This window comes from Cololabis saira, chromosome 10 (genome assembly GCF_033807715.1).
Source record: "Cololabis saira isolate AMF1-May2022 chromosome 10, fColSai1.1, whole genome shotgun sequence".
In the NCBI taxonomy this organism is placed as follows: Eukaryota; Metazoa; Chordata; class Actinopteri; order Beloniformes; family Belonidae; genus Cololabis; species Cololabis saira.
Genome location: NC_084596.1, coordinates 45,408,070 through 45,423,206, shown reverse-complemented (window position 1 = coordinate 45,423,206; position 15,137 = coordinate 45,408,070). Strand labels below are relative to the sequence as shown.

The 15,137-nt window shown below is 45.0% G+C and overlaps 1 pseudogene; it reads right to left on the bottom strand.

Moving 5' to 3' along the window:
- Window positions 1-4,042: 4,042 nt before the first annotated feature.
- Window positions 4,043-5,922, bottom strand: LOC133452272 (putative nuclease HARBI1; annotated as a pseudogene).
- Between the last annotated feature and the right edge of the window lie 9,215 nt (window positions 5,923-15,137).

Genomic DNA, 15,137 nt, shown 5'->3' with positions numbered 1-15,137 from the left:
CACATTTGTCGAGCCAGCTGCGGAGCAGTGGAGTTAAAACAGTGGATGCTCTGGTGAGACTTTGACAACAGCTGGAAAAGGACAGAGAGAAGGAAGTACAGAAAGAGGCACCCCGGCGGTACACCTCTACCAACACAACGAGGGTAAACCCCACCACCACCCCACATGCTTTTTCCCCTCCTGTGGCTCCAGAGCCTGCTCATCCTTACTGTTGGAGGTGTAAAAGCAGTCATGCTCCACTCTCATGTCCCAATTATAATCAGTCTCAGAAGACTAAGTCCCGCTCGCAGCAGCATCAGCCGCCCTCCCAACCCCAGTCCTCTTATCAACCCCACCCTCAGCAGCAACAACCATCCTTCCGCCCTAGGCAACCCCACCCACACTATTATGACCACCCTCGGGAGCAACAACAACAGCCCTCTAACTCTCAGCAGCCCCGCCCACCCCCCCGCACTCAACAGCCACATACACCGGCCTCCCGATTATCAGACGAGCAGAACCGCCCTTCAGTCAGTACCTTGACGCAACAGGCAGCACAGCCAGCGTCATGTGTTCCCTCTCATTCTTTTGTGAGAGGGTTGAAGGAGTTCAGCGGCCCTGGAGGGAGCTATGGCACTGCCCTACCGCGATTGTTAAAGGTGCTGGTGACTGTCAGGAACTGGAGTGGCAAAGCAGCCACTCTGAAGTACTGGACGAATCAGAGGAAGGCATATAGGAGACCCCCTTGGCCACGGATGAGCCAGTGCATCCTGGCCTAGAGGGCTAGTGGTCTCTGCCAAGGAGAACCACAGAGGGCAGTGGGTGGACACCTCCGAGGCGAAGAGGTCCACCCCTGCTTCTGCCGAAGAGCTGGGATGCAGATGGTGTGCACCACCTCCCGGTGGAGGCACCACTCCCCCGACGGAGGCTTTTGGTGGGAAAGGAAGTTTGCCAGGTTGGTTTCGCCCTCCCGGTAGACATACTGCCCATAGGCTGATCAGGCGAGGGGCTGCCCAGGTCAGGAGCTCCTGCGACACCTGCAACAGCCGTGCAGACGTGGTCCCACCTTGATGGTTGATATGATATACAGTCGAGGTGTTGTCTGACCGTATGAGGACGTGCCTGCCTCTCAGGTATGGCAGGAAGTGCTGTAGAGCCAGGTGCACCGCACGCAGCTCCAGCACATTGATGTGTTCGGCACCATCGGCCACAGACCACCGGCCTTGAGCTGTCCTGCTCTGCGACACTGCACCCTATCCTGAGGGGCAGGCATCGGTGGTGACAATCTCCCTGCGAGATGGAATGCAGCCCATAGGGACACCCCTTTCCATGTAGGCCCTGTCCCTCCATGGGGCAAGGGCAAGGAGACACTGCCCACTGTCCACAGACACAGGACAGTGGGCAGTGATAGCAAGGCCACTGGAACAACCGCTGCAATGGATGTTAGTTTGCCCATGAAGTGTAAAAAATTGACCAGAGTCATCAGACGTCCCCTTCGGAACAGGGAAAGAAAGTGCAGGATATCATCCACACGGTGAGGGGACGGACAAGCTTCCATAGTCGCAGTGTTCAAGGCCACACCGATGAAGGCTGTGGTTTGAGATGGTACCAGGCAACGTTTCTCTGTATTTACCTTGAGTCATAGCTGGGCCACGTGGGACAGGAGATGCGCTGTATCTCGGGACACCTGGGCCCAGGATGGAGCACAGACCAGCCAGTCGTCTAGGTACGGCAACAACAAAAGATCGACACACTTCACGCCACTGGAGTCAGAAGTTCTAATCCGTGCAAATGGCGAATATGAGAGCATATTTAAGAAAAAAAGCAACACAGCTGCAGCAGCCAAAGAGAGACAACTAGAGTGGTAGAAAATTGTTGCCCGAGTTAATGCGTAAGTTTGAATGCAGTATTCATTTAACATTTAAGCACACTGTCTTATAATATTACAGACGAAAACAGTGGTGGAATGGTATTGAATGAAATTTTATTGTCATTTAGATGCAACCCCACAGGCGCAAAGCTCACTTGGCAGCAGTTGAAAATTTTTTATTTTTTTTTCCACTGGAACTGAAAACTCCAGGTTTCCCTCATCTCAGGCTTAACAAATTCAGAGTTCTCACAAAACCAGGGGCCTGTACTACGAAGCAAGTTCAACATATCCAGGATATCTTTTCCTTATCCAGATTCACTAAGCGGGACAATTGCAATCACGCTAAGCGGTCACACGACGGTGGTTATCAACTCGGTAGATCGACCCAGCTTTCTCCAATCTGGATATGAGCGCGTGCACATAAAAGGGGCGGTGTTTTCAGCGCATGACCAATCGCAAGCATGGAGAAGTCCGCTGTCAGAGCCGCTTACTTCAGCAGTGAAGAGCAAACTTTAATTCTACAGAAATACGATGAGTATAGGAACATTATACAGGCAAAAAGCAACAGTTGCAGCTGCAAAATCCAGGAAAGACAGCTGGCAAAAGATCGCTGACTGTGTAAATGCGTAAGTTCATAGGGATATAAACATCACTGCCCCATCATTAGGGCATAAGTAGATCTGACTATAATTACAGTTGTCTATTCTGTTAAATGCATGTGTTGCTTAGATGTATTCGTATGGCGTGTATGACAATTGTAGCCTCATTCCTTCAGCTGCAACCCCAGCGGAGTAAAACGGACATGGGAGCAAATAAAAAATAAATACAAAAACATAATTCAAAGCGGTAAGTAGGCTTTTATATCTTAGAAGTACAACAAGTACAAGGCTTTAGTGTTTCTATCACTCTCTGTTTTAGGATGATATCAGTAGGCTATACAAAAGCACAATGAAATAGCATTGACATTACTTGCAGCAAACAAGAAGAAAAATGACAAGAAGAAGACAGGAGGGGGCCCTCCTACGCAGGAGTACACTCCTGCTGAGGAGCTGGCCCTCTCCAACAACGAAGGGCGTCCTTTAATGGATGGGGTAGAAGGGGGTGTCTCTTCAGACCCTGGTGGCAGTGGCAGCTGCTCCCAACAGGCCACATTTGTACAGGGTAAGTGTCAATGTTAAAAGACTGAGTTGCTAATAAAACAAAATTATATACAAATTATTGTGGGAGTAAGTAACATCGTTTTACTTTCTCTACAGTTGATGGGGAGACATTGGTGCTGCTGCCACCACCCACATACACTCTGTCCCATACAGAGGTAACAGTGGAAACAACCTGTCATATACACTGCCATGTCATCTGTGGTTGCTGATCATGGATTAAATAGACCATTTACATGTCCTGTGTTTTCAGGTGGAGGATGATGAGACAGTGTCTGTCTGTTCAGAGAGAGCTTTGGCGGTACACTTAAGTCTTTTTTAATCAATTTTATTCAGTTGTCAATTTGCCCATCTTAACACAGGTGGTGAGAGTGTGGACACTTGGCTGTAATTGATTTCCCTTTAATTTCTTGCTAATGGTGTTGGTCTGCACATGGGAGTAAAAACTGCTTCAAGTGCTCTCTATCCTAATATGAATCAATTGCTTCCATTGCTATGATCCTAATTATGCAGGAAGAAGGAAATCTTCCTCCCCCTGAGCCTATGGCCTCCACATCTAGGCCAAGGGGATCACAAGTGGTAATGAATTAACCTTCATTTAAATAGGGTAGTCAAGAGTAACATTTGCACCTTTCTTCAAGTTACCATAGCAAAGTGACAATGCTTAAATGTCACAGCTACTGTATTATGTGTTTGATTTGTTTCAGGTTGGAGCAGACAATGTGAGAGCTCTTTATAAAAGGACACTGGAGCTGGAGATAGAGTACAAGAAGTACAAGATAAAGAAAGTAAAACTTGAGGTGGAGAAACTGGAGTATGAAAAGAAGGTAATTCAGTAACGTAATTCATCATGGGAAACAAACTAAAATGTTTCTTCCTTTATTCCAGGAAACAAACTAAAATGTTTCTTCCTTTATTCCAGGAAACAAACTAAAATGTTTCTTCCTTTTTTCCCTCAGGAACGGGAGAGCAGAAGATAGAAGGAAAAAAAATTATTAAAAGAATAACTGAAATACAAGGCCTGTTATTTCTTTGTTCAGGCAAAAAATTGGTCTGTGATGGCCTCTCTCACAGCCCTGCCAGTAGGGTAGTCGACATCAGGGGGTTGTTGGTCGACAGGAGGGGCCCTCTCCCTCCGTATGGTGGCGACATTGTGGAGCACAACACATGCTGCAACAATCCTGCTAGCTCGGTCTGGGGCCACTCTGAGCCCACGAAGGCAGGTGAAGCGGGCCTTCAGGATGCCAAATGTCATTTCTATCCTGACCCTGGTTCTGGAAAGGGCCACGTTGAATCTAGTTTGTGGCCCTGCATCAGGGTCAGGATAGGGGGTCATCAAGAAGGGCTGGCAGGCATATCCCCTGTCACCGACAAGCACTCCACTGAACAGCCCTGACGATAAAAAGGAATGATGCCATGATCAGTATCACAGAATGCAGTTTAAAGAACATAAGACATATATGCAGAGTAAAGTTGCCATACCTTGCTCGAGTCTGTGGCACAGTGTGGACTCCCTGAAGATCCGGGAGTCATGGACCGACCCAGGCCACTTGGCGTCGATGCTCGTGACCATGCAATTATGGTCACATGTCATCTGCAAAAGCATTTGTGGTTAACAATCCACAAGATAATAGCATTGAAGTCATTGTAGCATCAATGTGCATTTGACAGGACCTGTGCTGTGTCATTTTGTCCTTATGTGCATATATTTCCACATGTGCTAAAATGGAATGACTTTTAATTATCCAGGCTACTGCATTTCCTGCAATGTGCCAGTATGACCAAACAATTAGTACCCTTATTAGATAACTTTATTTATTCCCAAGGGGAATGTTTAGTGTTACAGCAGCTATCACATAAATGACAGACTTACACAAGACACACGTAGCTTAAAACAAACACAATGAGGTGTGTGGATTACCATAGAGATATACATGTGTATTCCCATGCCTGGAAATGAATTGCGTTACTGAATTACCTTCTTCTCATACTCCAGTTTCTCCACCTCAAGTTTTACTTTCTTTATCTTGTACTCCATGTCAAGCTTTTTGTATTCTATATATATATATACACACACACACACACACACACACACACACACACACACACACACACACACACACACACACACACGGACAGTACTATACTAGATGAAAATAAGTGGAGAACTAACAAACGGTTACAAGTTCTAACTTAAGGCAACATATTGCTATTAAGTGCCAAATTGAATGTACAATGTGTATTGCAAATTACCATTGCAAACTTTACCTGAACGTTGAGGCTGTGGAATGACTTGCGGTTGACATAGTCCGCTTCATTCTCACCCAGACGTGCGGAGATGGGAATGTGCGTACAATCTATGGCACCGATCACTCTGGGGAACCCTATGACAGGAGTAGGCTGCATTTAATATACAATAGTATACGTCATAGGGTGTACATTATTTATAGATGAAGTAGTTAAATAGGTTGATGTATATTTTACCTGCTATGGCATAAAACCCCTCTTTAACAGACTGCGTCGGCAAGTGGCCAGGGAACACAACAAATCCATCCAGCATGTCTGTGAGGGCACGTGCCACTTTATGGATGCATTGCAGACTGTATTCTTGCTTAGATTTTCAGCATCACCCACAGCATACAGGTAGGTACCCGTGGCGAAGTACCGCAGGGCAATGCAGATGGTTTGGGGCACTGTGAGCGCACGACTCCGACGTGTGGCACTGGCCACATACGGGTCGAGCAGCTGACACAAATATGCCATGCCCTCCGCCGAGAATCTGGATCGTTCATACAGGTACTCATCAGGGAAAGCAAAGGGGTTTTGGCGGTCCCTGAATACGCGTTCTCTTCGGAGGGATCCTCTCACGATCCGCGCACCGAGCTCCACTGGATTCTCCTCGAAAGGGCATGCCATTTTCCAAGAGAGCTGATTGGTCAGTGGGCGGTGCTTTTATACCCGGCGATCTGTATCTCGAACATAACCTGCTCCGGAGCAGGTTAGCTGTTCAGCATAAGTTACCATGGCGATGTGCCCCGGTAAGAAGTGAACCACCGTCGTAGTCCTGAAAACCCAGGGTTAAACCTGAAGTTACCTCGCTAACCCCAAATCCCGCTTCGTAGTACAGGCCCCAGGTTTCCTCATCTCAGGCTTAACAAATTCAGAGTTTTCACAAAACCAGCTTCCTGGAATACCCCTCACGTGATCGCGCTGGACCAATAACAACGGCCCCTGATGTAAACACACTAAACAGACATGGCGGAAACTATGTCTGAGAACAGGAGCACGTCCAGTAGCTCGCGGAGACTGTCGAAGAAACCGAGGAAAACTATGAAAAAAGTCCTCCAAAACAGCCTTAAACAGTTAAGAAACGTTGTTATATGCATTTAAAATCTGTGAAAGGCGAAGCTGTGGCGGATTTCATCCGTCTCAGATGGATTACCTAAACAAGGACACTTGCAGCCTGGCTACCTTTGCATGGAACTGGTGTGGGTAATGAGATTGCTAAAAATTATAAACACTGCATAGATGTCGATTTTGCAGTGATTGCTGTAAGTCTGCAGACAGATTTACCATGTAGGTTGTACTTCTTCACAGGAGTTGGCAACAAAACGAGGATCATTGATGTAGCTAAAGTGTCATCAACTCTTGGCAACAGAGTGTGCTCAGCACTTATTGGAATTCATACTTTCTCTGGATGTGATTCTACTAGTGCCTTTTACGGCAAGGGTAAAAGAAAGACATTTACTCTTGCCTCTGACAAAGATGAGTACCTGACTGCCTTTGCAAATCTGGGGAGAAGCTTCAACATGGACCAGTCTACCTTTGCAGTTCTTTGCAAATATGTGTGCCACCTGTATGACCAGTCAGCAACAGCCAATGTGGATGAGGCACAATACAGAGTGTTTTGTATGGCATCATCAGCCTTGCCAGAAATGAGCCTCCCGCCCACAACAGATGCTCTCTATCAACACAGCCAAAGGGCAAATTACCAGCAATAATGAAATCTTCTCTCAAAGCCCAGATGTGTGCTCCTTCACCTGCTGGTAAGGGATGGCACCTTGAGAATGGAGACTTAACAGTGACCTGGATGACCAGGAATCCTGCCCCTGAGAGTGTACTGCAGGTAGTCCACTGCAGTTGCAAGAAAGACAAATGGAAACAAAAAGATGTTCCTGTAAGTCTGCACGGTTGTCTTGTACAGATTTATGTTGGTGCCAAAACAGTGGGAATGTTTGCAAAGAAAGAGGAAAGAATAACATGTGATGACAGCTTTCCAGATAGTGATATTGATGACTAAATACATGTGTAGTCCAAGTCTGGAAAGCTGTCATTATGGGTTATGGTGAAAATAAAATTTTACCGTTGTGCCTTTCAGTAAAATATACTGTATTTTATATTTGTGGCAGGGTGGAGGTGCAGCCACTCAGGTTGATTAGGGCACAGGTGTTCCCAATCAACCTCTCCACCCTGCCTGCCTTCATAAGGCGTGGCTGCACAGCAGCAAGAGGTCTCCCTGTGAACCTTCTGAAGGTGTTGGGGCACGTGTGTGGGTGAACTGAGAATAAAGAGTTCTGTACTGAAACCTCGTGTCCTCTCTGTCCTAGAAGAGATCATTGAAGAGATGCTCAGGGTTCTTGCTCCTTTTGACCAAGCTACAAGAGAACTGTCTGAGGAAAAAAGGGTCTCTGGGTCGAAGGTCATTCCCATGATGAGAATGCTCCACATTGAGCTTCAACGTCAGGCCACAACAGTGACAAAAACAGCTGCTCAGCAACTGGCTGAGAACCTGAGGAAGCGGCTAACTGACGCTATTTGCGGCATGGAATCTCTGTGTGATGACTCTGGCAACTCTGTTAGATCCCAGATTTAAAAAGAATGGATTTGTTAGTCAGCAAAAGGCAAGTGAAGCGACTGCAGTCAGAATGTGCTGAAGAATGAGGAGCCAAGAGCCTGACCCAAGAGAAGAGCCTAGCTCTACACATGGGTCAGAACCCAGTTCAGGTATGAAAATACATTTCTGTGGCACTTTGTGATACGATATATCATGTGATAATAAAGTAATGATTAACTATTTTTTTAGGGCACAATCTCTGGAAAACTCTAGATATGGAGGTTGCAGAGACCCAGAAGACGAGGAACGCAACAGCTGACTCCTTTATTGAAGTCCAACGCTACCTGGCAGAAATAAACACACCCAGAAACCAAGATCCTTCGCAATATTGGAAATGGAACCAGAAAATATACCCACACATTCATCAACTTGCACTTAAAACTCTCTGCTCACCATCATCGTCTGTACCATGCAAAAGAGTATTTTCCAAGGCTGGGGAGCTGGTGAAGGAGGAATCGCCTTGGAGCAAAGACACTCCAAAAACTTTTGTTTCTCAATAAAAAAAATCATGAACTAAATCACTTTTTTGTCTTTTATTTCATATGATTTAACAGTTAAGTTGACAAATGTGCACATAAGTTAAAAAATTGTAACTCTGAATTTTTACTCTAATTTGCTATATTTTACATACCAACTCAGTTTTAGCATTTACACGAACAAGGAATTTCTTTACCTGCAATGATTTTATAACTACTGCAGAGGTCACTATTGGGTGACCAACACAGTATCAATACAGTGCTGACACAGTTTGTTTAGTATGTCAATACACTCCTTGAGGTATCATCGTCCCATCACTAGCCGAGACAGAGCAGCGGCCGGAGCAGTGCTGCGTCACGGAGGAGGGGTGGTCCCGGCATCCGCACCCCGGCCGCGGATGCCGTCTGGCCCGAGGCCACCCTGGGCCCAGTCCCGAGAGCGGCCCCCTCGGCGGTCGGCCCGTCGCCGAGGGCGACCCCCCGACCGTTCCCGGTGGTCGGACAAACCAGGGGGGTATTCCAAGAAGGAGGTTTACTCGCTAAACTGGGTATGTTAACCCAGGGTAAATGGTAAACCTGGGATTTCCGTTCCAAAATGTTCAGGTTAAGTAAGTCAGGTTTTGTTCAGGTTTTGTTCAGATAACTCAGTTATGTTCCGGTATTTAAGCGCAAGTTCAGGAGCTGCTGCAACTTGTTACACATAGAAGCCCAAATCGTCCGTGTAATTCACCGTGAGAGCGTGATAAGACCACGATATGACATTTTATCTTTCCCCGATGAGTATTTGCGAGAGCGCTACCGTTTTTCAGCAGAATCCCTGATTTATTTGAGTAACCTTCTCCATCCATACACTGTAAACCCTAATAAGTTCACAGAACCCAAAATGTTTTTTGTAACTGATAACCCAAAAATATTGTAGTGATATTTTTAAATGTTTTAAGTTTATATAAAAAATTTACATAAACAAAAACACTTACAGTTGCCTTAAATTAAAAAGTAATATTCCACAACTTATAGTCTGTGGGAAATATACTCAAAATTCATTCTAAAATCAAATACTGATGCCAGCCCACTACACATATAATCAGCTAATAATATTAGAAAAAAATGAAAGCGTCACCACTGTTACAATTCAACCATTTTTAACGTTTAACGTTTGCAATGTAGGTTATACATTGCAAACGTTACCCATCGTGGGTCTGCCCTCTCTTCGCTGCAAACAATGTGCATCGCTCTCTGCTTTTTTGGATCTGGGAGTTTCTGTACAGTATTGGAGACGCTGAACACATTGGAAAAGCAACTGCCTGTCGTTCAGTGCGTAAAGTGTGCCTTGCGCTAAAGCGCTTCATGCACAACTTTATTCGTTTTCCTGGCCACAAACCTACGAGGGTCATTAACACCATGTCCTATGGACGCGAGCGTCCGACTATCGCGTCGCACTGCGTGGCATCGGACGCGCTCTGTCCACACTGAACGCGTTATCGGCCCCCCACGTTCTTTTGATTGACAGCTGAAACTCGCCTTTCAAAAGGCTGATTTATGGTTCCGCGTTACAGCAACACAGACCCTACGGCGTAGGGTACGCGGCGCACGCAGCGAAAGGTGTGCGTCACCGCGTAACTACGCCGTAGGCTACGCCGTCGATTTTACGCGGAACCATAAATCAGCCTTTTTTCACCGCACCACCCGCCCGTGCGCTCCTGAAAGAAACTCCTAAAATTACTCCTAAAAGAGTAAAGCGACAAGTAAAAGATGGGTGATTACTTGTAATCTTCCTACGTTTGTACTTTCTAAACAGAAAACAAGCTTATTATTCGGTGGAATAAGAGGGGAAAAAACCGAACAATTAATAACGGCGCGTGTGGTGACGCAATCAAACAGCGAACAGCGTGGAGTGAGGGGCGTGTGGTCTTAAATGCAGCAAACATGTCAGATCATTACTTGGATGTGGGGAATAAGCAGAGGACACGAGAAATGATCCAGGCTGAGTTGGATCTGGGAAACCGCTTGGTGATGGAGACGGTGACGGGACACAGCGCAGCAGATCGGGGAGAGAGCGCAGAGAAAAGGGCCCTCTTCTCTTTTTTCTGATTAAATGCATCCGAAATAGACAAACAAGCGATCTATGAGTAACTTCAATGAAAAATAAAACAGAGGGAATATGGATAAAAGGAGGTGTTCCAGCAGGATCTGGCACAAATTAAGCCCTAATAAGATTCTTATTATTAGGGCCTATATCTTATTATCTTATCAGAAGTTTCCAAACGTTATTGGATGGATCGATGGGACGCATGTGCCAATTACAGCACCATCCCAAAATGAGGCTGACTTTGTTAACAAGGGGGTATCCAAGAAGGAGGTTTAACAAACACTGAGTTAAAGTCTCATCTTGAGGTTATTTGAACCCATGACGACTAAACCCGCTCAGTTGGTTCCAACACACCGGTTATGAATTAACTCAACTAACCCCCGATTGGTTAACCCAGAGTTGTGCGCGTCCCCAGTGACCATATAAAGACATCTACAGAGGGTCGAAAATCGAGAAGCTGGCCCGTCGAAGAGCAACGTATTTTACTGAGCTTGAGCAGCAAGTCCTCCTCGAGGCGTACGAGGAGGAGAGGGCAGTGATAATGAAGAAAAGCAACACCAATTCATCTGCCAAAGCCCGTGATATGGCTTGGCAGAGAATTGCCGATCGCGTCAATGCGTAAGTTTAGGCCATTATGTGAATTTTATATTAAATTAAATCCTGTTTCCTAATTAATATGATGCTTTCTAATACAGACTACTTGTCACTGAATGATTTATTTATTAGATGCAACCCCGGTGGACAAAAAAGAACCTGGAAACAGGTGAAAATGAAGTACAAGAACATTGTCCAAATTGGTAAGTATTCTTTTCGGATACCATGTCTCCCATATGGGCCTTTTATTGTCATGCTCCAACAAGATGCATCTATTTTAAAGCTAATAAGAAGACTGCAGAGGAGGACGGGCGCAGGGGTAACTGAGCCCCTCACCCAGGCTGTCGAGGAGCTGGCAGTCTCTGTAAATCGGGGCCGGCTGATGATGGAGGGGATTCCTGGGGGGACGTCATCAGAGCCGGCCACCTCCCAGGAGGAGCACACCCCTCTTGTCCAATGTATTATTCCTAATTACGCTTAATAGTCAGCCCTTCATGTATCCAGTATGACATATTGCTGTTTCCTAGGCTTATTCAATATAAAATATTCAATTGGAATATTCGATTATTATCTTTTCAATTACCATATTGTATAAAAAAACCTCCTTGTGTGTTAAGTGTTGCTTTAACACGAAAATGACCAATTTGTCAACCTCTTAGTTCAAGGTGGAGTACTGCTGCTGGTGGAGCAGCTACCCATACATGCTGATACTGCTGCCGTAAGTCCTTATTTCAGTGTTTTAGGCTATTAATCAAGCCCACAGCCAGTAGCCGATTTTGTTTCCTATAGGAGGATGATGAACAAACACTGTCGGCCATAGAGGAGCCACCAACATTCTCTACAGAGGTAAAGCCTTTGCCGTGATCAATTTCAAATTATTCAACCTACAGTTCAGTCTTCACTTAAGTGAAATTAATATGTACTTCAGACTGCTAACGAGGCAGATGCTGAGGAGCCTGCTACAAGCTCCAATCAATACAGCAACGTAAGAAATAATCATAGTTTATGCATAAATGAGCCAAACTCCATCAAATGCTGAACATGGCTGCTTTGTTATCTTACATGTCGGCAAAGGAACTCTACAGGGTCCATCTGCAGCGCCAGATAGCCAAGGCTGATCTGGAGATGCAATATTTAGGACTTAAAATTGAGGTAGAGAAATGATGTGCAGAACAACCTGTCGTCAGTACGTACACATGCAGCGATTCAAGCTGGTTGCAGATCTTATCACATAATGACATGCAGAAGATTGGATCACTTGTCTGATTATACATGCTGTTCTGAGATCAGACTGAATCAGATTGAATAACCCACTGTAACCAGAGCATGGCTGACTCCGTGACGCTAGGTGGCGCTGTACCCTAGGTAACCATTTCAACAAAGAGCCACTTCCGGTTGACCTCCGCTTACCAACAACAAGAAAGAAAGATGGCGTCCGAGCACCTCGACGAGGCTACAGCAGCCTACATTTCCTGCATTATGTACCTTTTAGTGTTGATGATGAAAAGAACAACGGATCTTTTGACTGCAGTGACTGCAATGATGATAGAAGAACGACGCCGGCGGCGAGTAATACGTCAAGGGGCCATAGAGAGCGCGAACCTGTTGATGGACGCTGGAGCGTCCCTGCTTCTAAGGAGGTCTCAACGTTCATGCTGGATCCGGGTCAGGAGCAAAGATTGGTGGGAGCGAGTGGTGCTAAAGGAATTTAGAGACGAGGAGTGGAAAGAGAACTTTCGAATGACCCGCAGAACCTTCGACAAGTTATGTGGATTGATGTCACGCATTCTGAAACCCGAGGACGTGACCGTTCGGGCACCAGTGCCGCTTCAGATGAGGGTTGCGATTGTACTCTACAAGCTGGCCAGTTGTTCCGAGTACAGGGTTGTGGCAAACCAGTTCGGCGTGAGCAAGTCCACTGTGAAAAAGTTTGTGTACATTTTTTGCAAATGGATGGTGTCGTCAGTCCTCCAGAAAATTATCGTGGTTCCCACTGCAGAGGAAGCCAGCGCCATTGCACGCCGGTTCAAGCTAAAGTTCAACATCCCCCAGATAATCAGTTGTATCGACGGCACCCACATACCTGTTTTATCACCAAGTGAAGGCTACAAGGACTTTGTCAATCGAAAAGGATGGCCTTCCTATGTCCTTCCTATGTCCTTCCTATGTTCCTAAACCCCACCCGGGGGAAATTCTCGCGCATGCGCAGACTGCAATATCTATGTCCCCGTATACATGGCGTTAACAACCTGGTTGCGACTGGCTTATCTAGGTGCTCCAAACTGGTTGATGAATCCGGCTTGACCAGGTTGACTTGACCTGGTTGAGGTGTTCACATGCAGTTTAAAAGTCGGAACGATGTCTGCAACCAATCTGCAACCAGGTTGAATCGCTGCATGTGAACGTACTAGTGATTCCATTATTTTATCTTTAATACAATGTCTCTTTTTAGGAAATTAAGCAAAATGGGAAAATGAATTGAAAAAATAAAAAAGTCAACACTGTCAACTGTGTTTAACTGAAATGATTTAAACATATTTGGTCACAAACTCTATGACCATCCGCCATGTCATCTGCTCCTGAAATGGTTCCTCCGGTACCGGCTCCTCAACGACTGGAGTGAATTCATTGCGCAATGTGGCAAAATTGTGCAATATGGCACATGCGACAATGATATCACATGCCCTGTCTGGGCAGACCCTCAGCCTGCGCAAGCACTGGAACCGTTCTTTGAGAATCCCGAATGTCATCTCGATTTCTCCCCGGGTTCTGCTGTGAGCCACGTTGAACTGTGTTTGCGCTCCAGCATCCGGATCGGGGTACGGGGTAATCAGCGTGGGGAGGCGCGGATATCCTCTATCCCCCAGGAGATAGCCAGCAAATTCCCCTGCAATTGCACATAACACAAAGTTAGACACATGAATATTTGCAAAATTGATCAATATAATATTAGTAATATAACGCACTCTGTAGAAATTTGGTGCTCAAATTTGATTCCCTACATCCTGGCATCATGCACAGAGCCTGGCCATCTCGCCTCCACGTTTGATATTAGATTTCCAGCATCGCATCATCTGGCAATTGAAAAAATACGCTTTCAAACATTAAAAGAGCGCTCAAAAATAAAAGCAGCTTACGGTTCCATTATACCTACTTGGACATTGATGCTTATTTTTGTGACAAATTGACTTGAATGTTTTGTTTGAGATTTGCACAAATGTCAACCTCAGTGGAAAAGTCTGCCTGTTACTGTCTACATTGTATTAATTGCACAGTGTATTTTAATTTAATTGTTATGCAGGAAAGGGATATTTGTTTTATTTTATTCAAGAAGCATTTTTATTCTATATATATGCAGGCAGTTTATTTTTATTTCATTTGTTTTATACATGTTGATATTGTGCAGACCTCTGTTAATAAAAGGTACCTGTGTGACATTTGGCTAGAGACTTTAATTATTAAAACTTTTAAGGGTTTGCCTCAGAAAAAAATTAAGCTAACAGAGATGCTATGCTATAATGCTTTGGGGGAAACCCCAATTATGGCACAGAAAAAATATCGAGATATATCGAGTATTGCCATTTAGCTAGAAAATAGAGATATGACTTTTGTTCCATATCGCCCAGCCCTACCAGTAGGTAAACTACCTCTTTTGAAGTGAAATTGATTTATTTTTGTTATTGCACTATTCTGCACTTTTTGTTTTAGTTTACAATTTCATGTTTCTACATTTTGTGACACCAGTGCTGATAAGCTTTGTTTTGATCCAATGATGCAGTCAGTGAAAAAAAAAATATATGTCCATGTTGGAGAGAATGGACAATACATTTTTTTTTTTACTTAATTTACTTTACCTTTTTTTACTTAATTCATTGCCAAAATGTATCTGATCCGGAAAAAGTATCAGAAATGTATCGGGAGCCAAACAAAAGTGATCGGATCGGGAAAAATCGGGATCGGCAGAAACTCAAACTCAATGATCGGGAGCTAAAAAATGCTGATGGGGACAACCCTAATTATTTCACTTTAGTTTATAATTCATCTTCATTGTGGCATCATATAACACTGTTTTTAGTCA